Raw genomic sequence first — 17,473 nt, 5'->3', positions numbered from 1 at the left:
CTTTGAAGCTGTTGACCAAGGTGGTGCCACCACAGCACCACGCTCTGCAAAACGGCCCGTGCCCTGCCGAGCTCATGGGCACGACAGAAACACGTGTACAGGCAGGGGAAGCAACCGGCTCCACATCATACATCACATTAGTGGCAGGGATAGAAGCGGGACCTAATCCCCCAAACGCTCATCTAGGGAATTAGTTTAATGAAGAAGCATCATTAACACCTTTCACTCTCTCCTGTAAACTCCGAAGGGCTTATACTGCTGTACATAAAGCAATCCATGTTTCTGTGATCAAAGCGGTGTTAATTACTTCAGCTCACAGCATGCTCCTCTCCTCAGTTCAGCAGTAGCCTTGGCTTGTTCTACAAGGGCTTCACAAGGAAAATATTCCCGGCTTCACCCTGGGGCAGCAGTTTCCTGGCAGTGCTAGGTAAGTGTTCAGTCAGCACCACCCACACCAGTCTGCCTGGCAGGGAATGGGCTTGGACGGGATTCAAAGGCAGCTCCGGGATCCAGGGAGCACAAAACAGCAACCACCAGCGCTGATAAGGGGCAYGGGAAAACAGGGGAGCTTCCTCTGAGCCTTTTTGGGGGCAAAAAAAAAAAAAGGAAGATCTTAGAAAGTTGTATCCTCATCGCTGTGACATCATTTCAGGAATGCACATTTCACCCCCCTCCATATGTGTTACTGACTTATTGGCTGTCCCACAGACTTTTTATGGCTTTTTCATTAAATAGCAATTAAAGCAAGCAGCCAAGCTAGAATCAGAGCTGTGTGGTGATAAGATAAAAMCCCCCAAGAAAACAGTCTTTCCTTCCTCAGCATAGGTACAGGGAAGGTAGAAAGAGGCCCTAGATCTACATGTTGATATTTTACCTTGTGTTGCAGGTAGCAGGATGCAAACATGATACAAATCCTTGAAAATACCATTGCCTGTTCCCTTCGGGTGCTTTCCTGGCCTTGCTACTGACAAATACTCCAAGGACTGAGCAAAGTCTCACACTGCCATTTACTGGTATCCATATCCAAAGCTAGCAGATTATGCCAGGGACACCCTGTTCATAAAGACCCCGCATATAAAGACAAGTGCGAAACCTCTGACTTGCAGCCTCCTGCAGCCTTCGGTTGCTTTACAGGCACGTGGGCTCCTGTCCTCCTGTCACTCAGATCCAGCGTCCTTGATCTCTTAAATTGTCCTTTTTACCTCTACTTTAAGATACAAAAATCAAGTTGAGTTTCTCAAGATTGTGGGCTGCAAGTCCTGAGGAAATTCAGAATATTTTACCCTCCCCTGGGAGCTGTATATCTCATCGCTGCCAGCAATGAAAGGCAGCTAACAATTTCCTGAGTAATATAATAATAATAATAATATATAAATATTTATAGCAAGAACTATTGCAGTTGTTTCTCATTTTCCAGCCCTGGAGGAAGGAAATTCCTTCATATGAAAAGAAGGCAGGAAGTGAAAGGATTGCACAAGAACAAGCGAGCCCCAAAGCGACCAACCTTACAGAAAGTTTGGGAAACTCTTGGGTAAAGCGAGCACAATGATCTGGGGACAGGAATGGGAACAAAATGCCCTTCTTAGCAAAGGTTTCAGCTGCAGCACTGCTCTAACGAGGCATCCCCAAGGACCCATCCGTGCTGGGTAACTCCCCAAAACCCAAGGGTCAAGAAACCCTTACGCTGGTTAGCACAGCAAGCCAGTCCAAACAGAATTTGGCTCCCATTTCATTTCCATTCACACACCAAACAATAAAATCTCCATTTAGCCTCAGGTCCTAGATATCAGAACAAAAAAAAAAAGCGGTAAAAAAATAAACAAACAATGAAAATAATTCTACAAAAGCAAAGTCATTATTAAAATTCATTATGCAGAAGAACACGGAGTCTATTCAATTTATTGCCTCATGTCAGGACCTGGGAAGGGTCTCCTCATTTCCTGCACCTCTTTACTATTTAGTATGTCCTCTATGAGCCAAGTCTTCCAGAGTCTTTCTAATGTCACGTTCTAAGCATTTCTGCAATACAAATCATCGATTTTTTTTTTATCTCCTCTTTCCAATCAATGCAAAGATATTTATGCTGAACACGTAAAAGCTCTCGACAGCATAGGAAAACCAATTCCACCCTGCAAGATGTTGGCTTTCAGCAGTTGACATCACGGAATTATCCGCTGCACTTGGCACATGCCATTGACAGGAAAGGAGCATGACCTTGCTCGCTGAAGCCCCCATCCATGCAACTTTGTGGAGCGACATCTCTCCTTGCTCACCAGGGCTTGGACCAACCTGGTCCTTCCTTCTCTTCCTGCCCCTACATCATGGGCCTAGAAGAGACTATATTTAAACTCCTGGCACAAACCACATAAGATCCTTTCCTTCAATCACCGAGAGCATGTGGTGATGCCTTCTGGTTGGGCCACCCAAGTTTCTTCCCTTGGATGATGTTTGGACCCAAGTGCAACCYGGATACAAAGGAGAAAAGCAGGGAGCACACAGGGATGGGCCCCCCTGCCYGTGCAACCAGCACTGCAGGTAGAAGGGCTGAACCAGGAACCTCTTGCTTCTTGGCAGAACCTCAACGCCTGTCAAGTCTCCGAGCGGTTTCTCTCACCCACCAGCCCCGTCTTGCACTTTCTTCTGCCAGCAGCAGCAATTCACACCTTGCTGACAAAGCACCGAGCCTTGTTACCCACTTCAGCACCCAAAAAAACACACAGGAGGGCGGCTGTGGGGACGAGGAGGAGGCTAAGCAACCTGGAGAGGACCCAAAGCGGCCTCCCCAGGCGCAGCATCGCACTCTGCTCTCATGCCGCCAGCTCAGTAACAGAGATTTCATGTCGCGATACGACCGACACAAATGTGCCTTGTCTGTCACGCAACTCGATGATTCTTCTTGCACGTATTAGGTAGAAAAATGTTCCATTCAGCACTAAACAGGCAGCAGYATTCAAGGAAGAACACGCTGAACAAGAACCCGATGGGTGTATCCCTTCATTTTCTGGAGATTGCTCAGATTGTATCCGTCAAACACATGGCAAACACTTTCTTCTTCTTTAACATGAAGAGAGGGGAGAATATAAAAAATGAGGGAGAATATGAAAAAAAAAACAAATGTCATCATCACAAGTCACTTTTTTTGGGTATTCAGTAGATATTAGCTTCAAGCACTGCAGCACAGATTTATTCATTCRCAACCAAACTATTCAAATTGAAATATTTTTTAATTTCCTGAACCTTTTAGAAGTAGTTTTTGTGTTTTGGTCAAAAAGAACCCAGCCGAGTTCTCTGTCTCTGTTAATGGGAGATCAAATCACTTGGGAAAAAATAACCACCCCAAGCTCGACCGTTTTTAAAAACTGACAAATTGATTTTTAAATCTCAGGCTATAGGAAAAAAGTGACTTTTTACCATCTGATATTCACCGGCTTCTGAGCACCTGGAACATCAGGAGCCTGGAAGCAATGTGAGAATTCCAAGCAGGTACTAAGGGTAGCAGTGGGAGGCGAGGAGAGGTTCTCTCCTTTAAAAGCACTGACCGAGATGYACACGCAGGAGAAAAGCTGAACACAAACACTTGCAGCAGAGCAGCTCAATAGCATTATGCACTTTTACTATCTTTCTTCCTCAAAAATCAAAGCAGACTTAAAAAATAAGAGTATTAAATTAAGCTGATTTCATACCCTGTAATCTAAATCAAATAAAACAGCACATGTGGCTTAATTTTAAGCTGTAGAGAAATAACAACCTCCATTCACAAGAGAAATGCACAGAACGATGCCAAAACCTAGTGCGCTCATCTGCTTTAAAGTCACACCTTGATTAATTRGAAAATGTGCAGGGAAACTAATTGGTACAAACAAACAGGGATCTCTATGCAGTATCTGCACAGTACTCATCACACAGATTCAAAAGGACTCTTTCTGAGCTGCCTCACACTTGTTCACACCATATTTCAGCGCAGGAACAGGGCAGCGTGACAGCCAGCTTGATAACTCCTCTGACCTCCTGAACAAGCCCATCACAACTGCCAGCCCTGATAAGTGCTCCACACTTTTCAGGGCAGAAATCAGACAGATCCACGTGGGTTTTAATGCAGTAGGTGCCCTCGACTTCAGGCTCAGGAAGACTTTGAATCTGAAAGGGGTAAATCTAACAGGAAAAGTCCCCTGGGCTCAGCAGAAGCAACAGATGTCATCTCAGGAGAATAAAATAAAAGACAGCAAAGTGTTTTTAATGATCTAGAGAAGACCAGCAGACAAAAAAGCAACCAAGCTTTTGAGCTAGGTGTGCCAACAAGAACCTAGAGTAGAAACACAATGAGCTGTGAGTGCTCCTGCCCCTACAACGCTCCATGCTGCTGCAGTGAGGCTGCTTCCAGGATCCAGGCGGATTTATACAAGGATCTGCTCTGAAAATATAAGGAAAGGTACCTTTGGAGCAGTCTCTGCTGTGCAGCTCAGTGCAGCCTGCAGGATGCATCCTCCAGTGCTCCTTCCGTCACCCACAGCTCTCTTCCCTGCATCTTCACCTCCCGTTTGCACGGACAGGCTACATCGTACTTGGAAAACAAATACACACTTATCTCAAAAGCAGCARGGAGCATTAAAACCACTTTGAGAAATATGCTATGCAATTTGCAGAACGTATACAAGGTAGTAGCTGTATTTCACGCTATTAATGGAAGTCCTTAAGCAAGACAAAAAACGTATAGTCAAGGGCAGTCAGTTGTTTAAAGCTGAGTTCATACACAAGGATTTTTGCATGGGTCCAGAACAACTGCTTGGGACGAGTTTCTTTTTCCTTGCTGTGAAAAGACGCTGGTTTTTCCCCCAAGAAGCTGGTTTTCTCCCAAGAAGTTGGTCCATGCCTTGGATTTCAGCACCGAGACCTCAGCACCTACCACTAACTGTGCGGGAACACGTAGGAGGTCCTAAGCCCATGCAGGAGGGCAGCGCTGCCCTCCTGGTTTTCCCCCAAGAAGTTGGTCCATGCCTTGGATTTCAGCACCGAGACCTCAGCACCTACCACTAACTGTGCGGGAACACGTAGGAGGTCCTAAGCCCATGCAGGAGGGCAGCGCTGCCCTCACACCCTAAAGCATCCCTGTAGGTTTGGATGCAGCCTTCGGAAGCAGCAGCACCAGCTGCAGATTGGTGTGCAGGGCCCACCTGAAACTAAATCTAAACCTTCCCGCTAAACCAGGAAAATGGCACTTTAAGCTGTGCTCTGTTGACAGTGCGATTTAGCAGTTGATCTCCACACAAGGAAAACACAGAGCTCCTCACAGATTCACAGATTCACAGAATATTTAAGGTTGGAAGGGACCTCTAGAGATCATCCAAGTCCAACCTTCCTGCTCAAGCAGGCACACCTAGAGCATGTGGCACAGGGTGGCATCCAGGTGGGTTTGAAGACCTCCAGAGTAGGAGACTCCACAACCTCCCTGGGCAGCCTGTTCCAGGGCTCTGTCACCCTAACTGTAAAGAAGTTGCTCCTCACCTGGAGACAGAACTTCTTGTGTTTCAGCTTGTGGCCATTACCCCTCGTCCTATCGCTGGCCACCAGTGAGAACAGCCTGTCCCCTTCCTCCCTGCATTCTCCCTTCCTGAACTTATACATATTAATCATATCCCCTCTGAGCCGTCTCTTCTCCAGAGAAAACAGGCCCAGCTCACTCAGCCTCTCTTCATACGAGAGATGTTCCATTCCCTTAATCATCCTGGTTGCCCTTCTCTGGACCCTCTCCAGAAGCTCCACGTCCCTCCTATACTGGGGTGCAAAGGAAGTGCAGAGAGCAGGAGGAAAATGGTGTGGAAGCCAACAGATCACACAAGAAGCCTACAGGTATTTGTTAAGAAATTAAATCTTCTTTAAAACTGGAAGAGCAAGTTACAGTTTAATGTTCCAAGTACAAAAAAAAAAAAAATTTTAAATCCTCTTGGTACCAAGATTTTCATTAATCAAAATTTCCTGCAAAACAACAAAATACTCTGTTATTCTGAATTATTTTGGCCTAGCCTAGTGTTCCCCATATGGCAAGGATGCTGCACTGCCCTCTAGAGCCTCTGCCAATTTAATCTTTCCATACCTGGCTGCAGGGACCCTTGCAAAGCTGAGGGGAGGACTGTCCACAGCCATGAACCAGAGCAAATAATCAACCTGAGAGCTCAAAATTCACACTCCTCAAGTGGTTCCCAGTATTATTCTGGGCAATGTCTTCCACTCTGGCCTATTTTGGACCGTCTCCYTAAAACAAGATATAATTTACAATGGACTTTCAACACCATTCTTTAGATGCCACAGAAAGAAAAAGGCTTAATCTCCATTAGCTGCAAGGGGAGCTCGGGTGCTTTAATCTCACACTGAATCTCACCTTGGTTCTCAGATCTATCCCCAAAACACCCACGCTCTTCGGGGAGTTAAGCTGCACCTTGCCTAAGACATCACATATGCTAAAACAGTGCAATTAAACCAGCGTGAGTTCTACATCTGGACATGGCAARTACACATATTTTACCCCCAAAAAATAATCCGTCTATATAGCTATAATATGCCTTTTGCTAATTCCGTAGTGTCCTCTCAATGCTTTGTTACTACTTAGGGAATGTTTGCAYGAACATTGCTGAACGCTGCTGGGAACACCGAGATACTGTTATCTCAGCCCAAGACAAAGCTGGAAAGCTTTTAGGTTGCCCAAATGTACATCACACTGAATCACACCCAATTAGCCTAATCAAGAATTTCTCTAATGAAAACATACTTCTCCGTGCTGGCAGTTTCTGACTCAACCACAACTCATTCAACGTTAAGAGAAAACCATTAGAAAAACCATCTGTTCTCCCTAAATAGAGAAGCTATTTTTACCTTCCCGATGAGCCCGAGTAATTATGAAACAAGCAGAGTGGGTTTCAGCACCAAAGGAGAAAACGAAGGAGAGAGGCAGAGGGTGACACAGCTGCTGCCTCGTGATGATCACATCACAAACATGTTACTAGGCAGAGCCCCAAATTATCAGTGGGTTGGCACCTGATCCTAGGTGCTCGGCACTCTCTGCATTAAGGCTCCCCGAGCACCCATTTGCCCACAGGAGCTCAGCACGAGCCACACATCGGAGTGATCCTTCCTGCAGCCCATACGTAGAAACATCTGCCCGTGTTTCTGTTGGAGTTTATCTGTTACCAAAGAGAGCCAGCCCTGGACAAGACAAGCAAGGGCAAAGCACCTTCTGTCCAGCAGTTTAGTGGCTAAATCTATGAGACACGAGAGCCCTGAGCTGAAGTCCTTGGTTTGTCTGGAAGGAGCTGAACCCCAGCACCATACTGGAACAGGCTGCCAAGAGAGATTGTGGAGTCTCCTTCTCTGGAGATCTTCCCAACCTGCTTGGACACAGCCCTGTGCCACATGCTCCAGGGGTCCCTSTGTGTGCAGGGGGTTGGACTAGATGATCTCTAAAGGTCCCTTCCAGCCTTAAGGATTCTATGATTCTATGATATTCCTGCATCCTGTTGGGTTTTCCTGGAGGAAAGAGCTTTATGGAGCTGTCTAGCCATGGGTCTAATGCTCCAGAAGAACTCGAGAAGTCCCAGACTGCCTATGACTCACGTGCTGGCTTCAGCAAGGGACACTCGGTGCCCACAGGCGGGCAAGGRCTGCTGGACAGCACCCAATGAGCCTGGCTTCCTTCTCCTTCCCAAGAAGGCAGCTCCACAGGACTCGTCTTTCCAGGATCTGGAGGGAGAACGACACAGAAAACACAGTGGCAGAGGAGCACAATTGCATCCTCTGCCAGACAGGACAGGGGGTGCTCCAAAGAAAGCAAGGAGGAACAGGGAAGGAGGAACATGAAGGAGGAACAGGGAAGAAAGCAAGAGGAAGGTAAATGAAGATATGAGCAGTTCTGAAGGTATCCAAAATCCTCCATCAGGGACTGTCCTTAAAGCTCTGCTATATTTTTATAACATGAATTTTGCTAGTAGCATTAAAACTTAACTTGATCACAGCCTGCCAACTTCAACATCGTGGAAGGTACTTACAATAAAGAGCCTGTGGTGCATCATGGACAACCACATAAAACCCAAACAAAAGAGGAAAAACGTTTATTTATTCTATATATAAACACAGGTAACAAATCAAATTCAACTCCCAGACTGTAAACTGCAGAACAAAAAAAAAAAAAAAAAAAAAAAGAGCTGCTGCAAAGTACGGGCATTTTGTGCCTTTCATCTAACTAAAGTGAAACCTTAATCAACATTAATGTTCAAGCACAACAGAACCCCCAGCCTCATTTCACAGCATGGCTCCTTGCACAGTTTATCACTCACAGGATGAGGGACAGCTACTATCATAGAGTCAAAAGCAYAGAACTTTTAAAGACATTTTGAAAAAGGAAAAATAAACTAACTTGTAAATAAACTCTAGCTTCATGGAGCACATACATTTATTTAAAAGACTGTAGAATGTAGCTGTCAGATTCATCAACTAAAAGGTCTTCGTTGAACAGTAATAGATATTTTACCTAAAAACATATAACCTGAAGCRAAAAATGAGGTGAGAAACTCAGCTGTTACAACAAACAACTTTATAGTCTAGGTAGCTATGAAAAAAAAATATATATAGATATATAAAAAGATGATATAGATACAGATACAGATATCCATCCTCTTCCCTTTTATCTGCTCCTCTGAAAAGCAACTCACAGGACTTTAATTGCTGCAAAACAAGAAAGAGGACAAAAATCTCCCACACATTAAATACTTTGTGCATGCAGAACAAGACAGACAACAAAATCCTCCCACACATTAAACATTTTGTACATGATTTGGTTGGTGATTGCATTATTCTTTGGTGTCGACTCAAGGTTTTTGAGTCCAAAGCAAAACCGCAACATGCGTGCAAAACGGAGTCCAAAAAGCAAAGCTTCTCCGGAATTTGTTCAACAAAAGTTTTTCATAGAAAATGATGACTCCAGAGATCCACAAGGAAACAAGAAGGAGACAGAAAGATCAACTGCAGTCGCTGTCTGATAAAATGTTTTAATCTCATTTTAGGCAGCCCAAAAGAGTCCAGAACTCAAACCTCAGTGCATGCACTGCGAAGCAGGCTCCATCTGAACATGGATTGCACACTCATTGATTGACACCATGAGCAGCACCAACAGCCATGAGCAACTACATGGAGTTAATTCACTGTTAACTCTTGAGCGGAGGGACACGACACTAACCAGCAACCTGAGGGACAACGCACCACAAATCCACTGAAGCCACTGAGGTCTCCAAGACACAGGTGCTACGGAAGGAGTCTCATCTTACCCACCTCACTCATCTTACCACCTCATCTTACCCATCTTGGGCACCACAGCAAAGAGATATCACCTTAATTATGCTCATGATTCTTAAATAGACCGTTAAAACACAGGTCACTATCTTAGCAAAACGCAGGCCCCACGAAGCTGCAGAAGACTCTGMATGAGGAGGTGCAATCCCATCAACATCACCAAACACAGAGGCAAAGAGCAGAGACTGCAAAAGTCCCCTGGATGCTGCAGGCTCCTCTGAGTCCCTGGGACACGGCCCCGTTTCTGCTCCCCAGGTGAGGGACACGGAGCCCTCCCTGCTCCCGGGGACACTGGCCAGCCTGGCCGAGCTGGGGCACTTCTGTGTGGTGCACARGGGCCCCAGCTGGACGTGTGCCCACCTGGGAACCAGGGCTCAGGGTTAATTCCGACCCTTTGGCAGCTTAAACAGGACTCCTAGGACTGCACTTGTCCGCAGGGCTGGTGGGCTACAATAGACCTGTCAGGGATTCACTCACTGCCTTGGCTCTCACAGAACAAAAATAAATACTGAAAGAGAGAAAAACCTATTACAAGCTGTTTGCTGCAGATGGCAATCACAAGATCCTTTGAAACTTCTAATAAGAGGCTCGATTGCTTCTCTTCTGATCAAACCAGCAGGGTTTGCAGCAGGAATTAGCAGTGTGCAGATGCCCTCTATCTGCAGAACCCTCTGTCTTAGAGGGACTCGAAGAACGATTTTATCGGAGCTAACARCTACAAAAAGTGTCACATTAAAGAGTAATAATCTCTCTCCTCTTCCAAAAAAAGCCAGGTACCATAAAAGGCTGAGGAGAGCCACATAAAAATTACTCTGTTTTGGCTCAGTCACCAAACATATTTTTGTATTCACTGCATAAGCATTTGGGTTTCAGGAGGAGGTGATGCAAGCCATTCGATTTTTTTCTTTTTCAATTTGTATACATTATCTGGATATGAAAATTTACTTCCTGGTAGAAGGCTACTTCTACCCCATATCATAAACACTTGGGCCTCAAAAGCTTACCAATAACACCTGTCCTAAATATAATGCATTTCATGACAGAATCAGCATTACATGTTTCCACAGGGAGGGGAAACAAGATGCCCACATCTCCCAACAGGAGAACAAGGACTATTGCCCTGACACGCTCTGCATGGCACCAAGAGACAGGTCAAAAGCATCTGCAAAATACAGTGGTCAGAGCAGCGAAAGCCGCTCTGGGGAATTCTGCAGGTGTTGACTCAGGGCCATAGAAAACAAACAGGGAATGACTCGAGGAGGAGGATCAACAGCCCTGTTCCATCTTCATCCTCCTCCAGCGCAGCTTGGACCCCAGCACTCCCCTCACATGGAGCTTTCACAAAGGAGTGCCAAGCAATTTATTGCAATCAGAAACGGGAACTGTGTTAATGAAGAGATACCTCCAGCTGTTGCTGCAGTGCAGCTGATCCCCGTAAGGAATGGGTTTGAGTTTGGCTTTGTGTGGAGGGGGGCTCTRCAACACTCTTCCCATATCCTTTCCTCAGCCAACAGTCCATCTCCATCCTTCTTGAACTATCAGTTGACTGATGCAAATCAAYCAATTTCTTCTTGGAAATCTTGTCCTCTCTTGGCTTATGCAAAGCTCCTTTCACTTTTCCAACCCTCTCCATTTCCCTGGGTCCCTGGGGACCAACTCCGTCTTTTTTTTGCTTTTTTACCTTATTTAAAATCTCTGWCTCTGTTTTTTATTCCTGACTCATAGCTCTGCCTTCAGTAGGGCTGCTTTTCTGCGCACAGTAAGGCTGGTCTTCCCAAAACCCTTGCTGCACATCGTGACACTGAGCTCAAAYTCCAAAATGTCTAAAAACACAGCTCAATGCTACATACCACTTGGGCCAAAACTCTGGTCATCTGCTTGCCTTAGGAGTGACTCTTACACCCAGAAAGCATCAAGCTCTGGTACAACGTCTCTTTGCACATCTGTGCTCTTTATAATTCACCCATATTCCACTGAACTAGTTTAAATGCTCTTCCCAGTCTTCTGTTTTGGTTACCAGGAGCTGCCCTTCTCTGCACCTTGCAAAAACTGCTGTRGTCTCCTCATGCCCATGCAGACAGCTGCTAGGAAGGTTTCAAACCATGGTTTGAAGGTTCAAACCAAGGTTTCTGCAGTCAGCCGTACTGTGCTCAGTACTCCTGTCAGGAGGAACCTCAGCAAAAAAGAACACCACAAAGTAACCGCTGGTTTTAAGGTCAATATTTTGTCTAGAAGTTCTGACCAAGAGCTTGCTTGGTAAATTTTGTCAATCCACAAAAGTCATTAGCTTCAGACGTAAGAATTGAGAACAGCTGGTCAGGAGCAACCTGCTTCGCGTTGCATTCACGGACGTTGCAATCTGTGCACATTTTCCTTGGGTACGTGCTCGTGTGTCTGCARTCCCACGTGGCTCTCAGCTCCACTAGGCTCTGGACAAACAACCCAGGCTTAGAGATCTCATGAGGTTCACAATGTTTCATCGTTGTGAACCGCCTTGTAACACCCTGTTTGTGAAAGATAAAACATGGGCAGGCACTTGCCAGGGAAAGAAAGGGCAGTAAAAACATCTCCACTCTCAGGACCTGCAAAAGGATTCTCAGAGTATTAAGGTGACAGAGCTGGAGATTATCTTTGGAGACGCAGGTGGCCATGGCGAAGGGACAAACGCCACTGAAACCTGAAGGGCACCAAGTCCACCCCAGTCCCTTGAGCCTCTCCCTTCCTGTGCCAGGGCTGGGGGCTGAGGTCCCACCTCGAGTGGAGATGAAGGGGCAGCCAAGAGACCAGGGGCGAGGAGGGATCAGGAGGCCAGGAGACTCGGGCCACATCCTTTCCTTTCAGCAGCACAGGAGTCACGTCCGATCACTGCCCCATGGAGGGAATGGGTAAATGGACGCTGGCTTGTCCTCATCTCCCTTATCAGGAAGGAATCGGCCCCCGAGGCACTGCAAGTGCACAAGGCTGTTACCAAAACCAAGGCAGATTTACTGGACAAAGTGCAATCTGTCACCACAGTGGCTTCTAAAAGAAAATAATGATTATGCAGATGGTTTCAGCTTCATCATTTTTTGTTGTTCCCAGGCATCTCCTGGATAAAAACGAGACACCCACAATTGTAACTAACCAGCATTTACCCCTCCTATACCATATTCATCTGTCTTAGCCTGAAAAAGGCCTAAAATGGCACAGCTACCGATATCCACAGCTGATTAAAACAAGTCTAACCAGGTTTGTTTACAGCCAGTGTAATAGGATGAGCACAAACATACCAGATAAATACTTCATAACTATATTCTCCCCTCCTCCAAGTGGGAATTCATCTCCTGGAGAAAAAAAAAATAAAAAACACACATGGAGCAACCAGTGCAAAGTCTGTGTCTGAAGAGGCAATCTCTAACCTCAGAGAAGCAGTTTGCAGAGTTTTCCCACCCCGTGACAGAGCAGACTCCAGCCCTTGCTGAATAATTGATCAGGGCCCCTCAGTGCGCGAGAGCCACCCGCACAGATCACACGAACGCAAAGCGAACACAAGGTCTCCTGAACGACTGCTGGATCTCAGCGCTCAGGACATCAGCCTGTCTGGGGCACAGACAGGGCCACATCAGGCTGCCTCACGCTCCTGGACGCCGTCCCCTGCCAGCTCTGACGGCTCCTGACTGCACAGGAGGCATCTCCACGGTCTCCACAGCATCGCGGGGGACTTCACCAGGCCACACGGTCCCCACTTGTTCTCCACGTGCACCGGAGCCAAGAGGAGCCTTGCAGAAAGCTGCACACATTAAAGGTGACAGATGGGTCCGCGAGGAAATGCTGGCACGGCTGCTCAGGGCGAAGGAAACGCAGCACTTGGTTTCACAAACCTTTCCACAACCAGCAGCTCTCCTGCAGCCCCTCCGCACAGCACGAGGCCCCTCCGCAGCCAGGGACCCACCAACAGCCTCCCTGGGTTACCCACGTCCCCAAAAGGGACCCTTTTCACACCCACCTAGAGCAGTGATCTGAATCAGTGAGGGAGCTGTTAGCAGCTTGGCAATTAACCACAASCCAGATTTGATGCAAGGTGTCTCACGTGCCCAAAGATTCTGCTTGGGTTCCTCACACCCCTGCAATGGCACCCCTGTTCTTCAGTCGAGTCACTCCCTACCACCTCCTAGGACACACAAAATTGCCCATCTCAGTGAAAGATAATGCCCCAAACAAGCTCTCCTCAGAGGCAGCCTCCTTGGAAGATACCACCCGCTAGGATGCTCATCAAAACAGGAAGGAAATACCTGTTAAATGCTCTCTGATTTATTTTTCAAGCCATTCTTAAGTCTAAGTAATTTTCTTTGAATGTTTTCTCAAGGGGACACGGTGTACGTGCAGATACAAGCTCTTTATAACACCAACCACGTTTCGAGTAGTTAGGAAGGACACACAATTGCAATCAATATTTTCCACAGGGCAGGCGTTTCGCAAGATCCACTTTCCGCGCAGCCGATGCGATGCAGGTCCCTATTAGCACAAACATAAATAGCACCATGTCAAAACGGAGCAAAAATTGTAACACAGTAAAAACCAAAGTGTCTAACAGCTCTGGTTAGAGACTCCAAATTGCTATTGTCAATTTATTCACTTATTTTTTTAAAGAAATATCTACCATTTTTTTCTCTATTTTTCTAATCATATTAATGAAGATCTCAATATTCAAGAGAACGAGACAATCTTCCTCCAGGGCACTAAACCAGACGGACATCCCCTTTCCCAGGATCTTCCCTAAAGGTAACAATTCACTCAAGATTTAGTTACCCTATTTGGGGTCTTATTACTGCAGTAACCACTGCCACTTGACGGCACCACAATACCCATGTACATAATGTGATACCAAAACACAGATACAGACTGCTTAATTAAAAGCAGCAGCCTTTTCATATAGTAGTATTTAAAGATTACTCTGAATAGTCCCATAAGTCTCCCTCTGAATACTCTTTTCCATATATCCTCTTGGAAAATTTTACTTTTAAAAAAGGTGCAGAACATATTTAATACCACGAGGATTACTAGGAGTGCATGCAAATGATCCCCAGCTTTCTGTTCTCATTAGCACTGATCTGAGCTGCGTCCAAGCTGCTCTCACTTGAAATTGGGTTGAGGCCAAAGCTGCTGCAGACCAATTTTCCCTCACTTCTCATCCTTGAGCCAGCAGGAACAATGAATTATTTAACAACAAAAATCAGAGCAGACAGCTCTATCACGCACCTCGGGTCACCTCAGATCATCACCACCAGCTGTTCTGGCAGCCCTGAACCACAGAGGAATGAAGTCAACTTGGCAAATCCTTCCCTGCTCTGATGCGAGACAGAAGCGATGCCACTTSAGCTACTGGGGTGACCCTGCGCACCCCGAAGGCCCCCAAGGCAGCGAGTTCTGCCGTTGCTGCTCCTGCTCCACACAAGTACAAGCAGGGCTGGTATCTGCTAAGGCGCCTGTTGGATACAAAGTTAAGCAGAACAAATTAGATCTGCCACTGGAACTAACACGATAGTCTTTAACGGATCAGAATTCCATATACGTGCATCACCTTGCCGAGTCTAAAGAGTACCAGCTTATTTATTCCAGCATTAGGCTTCTCTGATCCTTTTTTACTTCAAATAGTACTTCTCAATCCAAACCTGCTATCATTTTCAGCTGATTGAGAGTAGGTGAGCTTACCAAAATTAGCCCCAAAGCATTTAGGAACACGGAGAACACCAAGCAGGAACAGGAAGGAGCATCATGCGCCGTAGCAGGAACGTTTCCCCCGTCCTTGAGCCAGGCTCAGTTCAAAGCAGGTCGGGAAACACGACTCGCCCGGGAGCTTCGGCAGCAAAGCCACAGGATAACAGGCATCTCCAGGCTGCCTCACGGCACCTGCACCATGGGGAGGCACCTCGGCACTCATGGTGCTTTCACAGAACCACGGGATGGTTGAGGTTGGAAGGGAYGTCCAGAGATCATCCAGTCCAACCCCCTGCTCCAGCAGGGACACCCAGAGCACGGGGCACAGGGCGGCATCCAGGCAGATTGGGAAGATCTCTGGAGATCTTTTCTGCCTTGCTTTACGAGGCCTTTCTTTCCTGTGGACAACTTTAGTGACTTCATTTTTTTCCATTATCTCAGGCTGCGCTCTAGAATCCCACCCCTTTCTGAAGTAATTCCTTTAATAGTTCAAAGTCAAGAACAAGTGAGATGCTAACCAGCTTTCAAAGGTCCTTTTCCTTCTAAAACTGAACTGCACAAGAAAAATACTGGAAGAGAAATTAGCAGTTGCCTTTATAACTGATRTTATTCTAGTGACTATATTGTGTTGTCTCCATGACCCATTATACCTTCTCTTAGGACCTCTTAGTAGAAGGTTCTAAGTAGAAAAAAAGACCTCTTAGACTCTTAGTAGAAAAAGAAACATGGTACAAGGAGGAAAAAACCCTACTTCTCTCTATATGGAGGGTAACAAAACTCTCAARCAAAACAATTCTTAAATTTGAGGTGAAAAAAATATAATAGGCTTCCCTGAGGATAATAAACATTTGAACTACAAAGGCATCGGCTTCCTACAGATCACACAAGAAGATTTAAGTAATCAGGTGTTTTCTCAAACTTGACCTACACACACAGGACAAAATGGTTGACTTCAGTGTTTGTTTTGGGGGACACGAAGTTACATTGGATTAGAAAAGGGAGAGGAAGAACCTGCTCCCTTCACATATAAATTACAGGATACTCTCCTCCCACTCATTAGCTCAGCCTAAAGCCCGAGTCTAAACAGCCTGATCCTATCACCAGGGAAGAAGCTGCAAGAAACAACCAATCATTCCTGGAAAGATTTTGGGGGAAAGAGTTAAGGAATAAAGCCGTAACTCTACTGGCTTTTGGGTCAGAAGGACTTCTAATTAAATATTTTATAATTACTTATCACATATTTGTGCAGCACAAACAGCAGTAGTCAACTTGCTGTAGTACATTTTTTAATTAAACTGTAAAACATTATAAAAAAAATGATAACTATATACTTGGCACCATCACTGCCTTTGGATCTCGAGCCTGAGGATCTAGTGAAAGGACCTGAAAGGACAGGTAAAGCTCTACAAGCAGTAGGAATGAATCAAGGCAATTTCCAGTTCTCCAAACCACGCAGAAGAGTAGAGCGACTTGTGGGCCATTTCAGAACAGAGCTTGCTCAAGATCATCCTTCCTTAGGGATAGACTCTCAAAAGAAAACAAGGAAAAGCAAACACAAGTGAGCATCAGTAAGTGACAAAAGGGACAAATTAAACTCCTCGTTGAATTCAATCKTTGTGGAGAGCTCAAGTGTAAATTTTTGCTTCAGACTGCATAGAAATTGTTCTATATTATTAAGGGCTCCCATAATTATCTTTACCCAGACAATCTCAAGGGTATAGAAAAGTCTACTGAGAAATCTTCACCAACTGTTGATACCCATGCAATAAGTGAAGGGAAAACAGAAGGATCTTGACCACGGCAGGCCCAGTTCAGGTTCCAGCTCACCGGTGCTGGGGCCTGGATCAACCAAGAGAAACACGTGCCCTCCACACACCCAGACCGCGGCTGCAGCCCAGCCTCGAGCCGGGGCACCGCGCGTCAGCGGGCAACAACGGCCCCGACCACCCAACCACAACGATGGTCAACGGGCCGGACTATCCAACAACTTGAGTCCCGCTGAGTCCAAAGTTTGCAGACACACGGCGAGAAGCAGGATTCACCCCCCGTAATGATGAAATCACCTGTTCTTTGTTAGCATCTCAAAAACAAGTTCCCTTGTTGCTACTCTCCCCAAAATTGGCATTGGCGCGTACGCCGCTGCCGTCCCTCCCCTCGCAGGGTGCCCAACACACGCGGAGGAAGCGCGTTTTGTAACACCCTGACTATGGAGAGCGGGATCAGGAATGGGGCACCTGGGAATCGGGTACATACCTGCCCGGAGAGGCGGTCAGAGCCCCGGCCCTGCGGCTCCCCGGAGAGGCTGCGCTGCCCCACGCGCGTCGCGCACCAGGGCGGTGGCAGCCCCGCACCTACGGGGCCCTGCGGCTGTCCCATGGCGGGGCTGTCCCGCGGCCGGGGCCCGCGGCAGGGCCTGTCCCGCGGCGCGGCCCCAGGCGGC

At 46.5% G+C, this 17,473-nt stretch overlaps 1 protein-coding gene across 1 annotated transcript in view; it reads right to left on the bottom strand.

Moving 5' to 3' along the window:
* Window positions 1–17,319, bottom strand: part of SYT16 (synaptotagmin 16) — a 90,715-nt gene extending 73,396 nt beyond the window's left edge. The window contains exon 1 of the mRNA XM_026053777.1: window positions 17,287–17,319. The gene's annotated coding sequence lies outside the window, so the exon portion shown is untranslated. The remainder of the gene's footprint in view (window positions 1–17,286) is intronic.
* Window positions 17,320–17,473: the final 154 nt, after the last annotated feature.

The sequence above is a fragment of the Nothoprocta perdicaria genome, unplaced genomic scaffold, assembly GCF_003342845.1.
Source record: "Nothoprocta perdicaria isolate Ctin4 unplaced genomic scaffold, notPer1 scaffold_118, whole genome shotgun sequence".
Classification (NCBI taxonomy): Eukaryota; Metazoa; Chordata; class Aves; order Tinamiformes; family Tinamidae; genus Nothoprocta; species Nothoprocta perdicaria.
The sequence above is the reverse complement of the archived record's forward strand: the minus strand, read 5'-3'. Positions and strand labels throughout refer to the sequence as shown.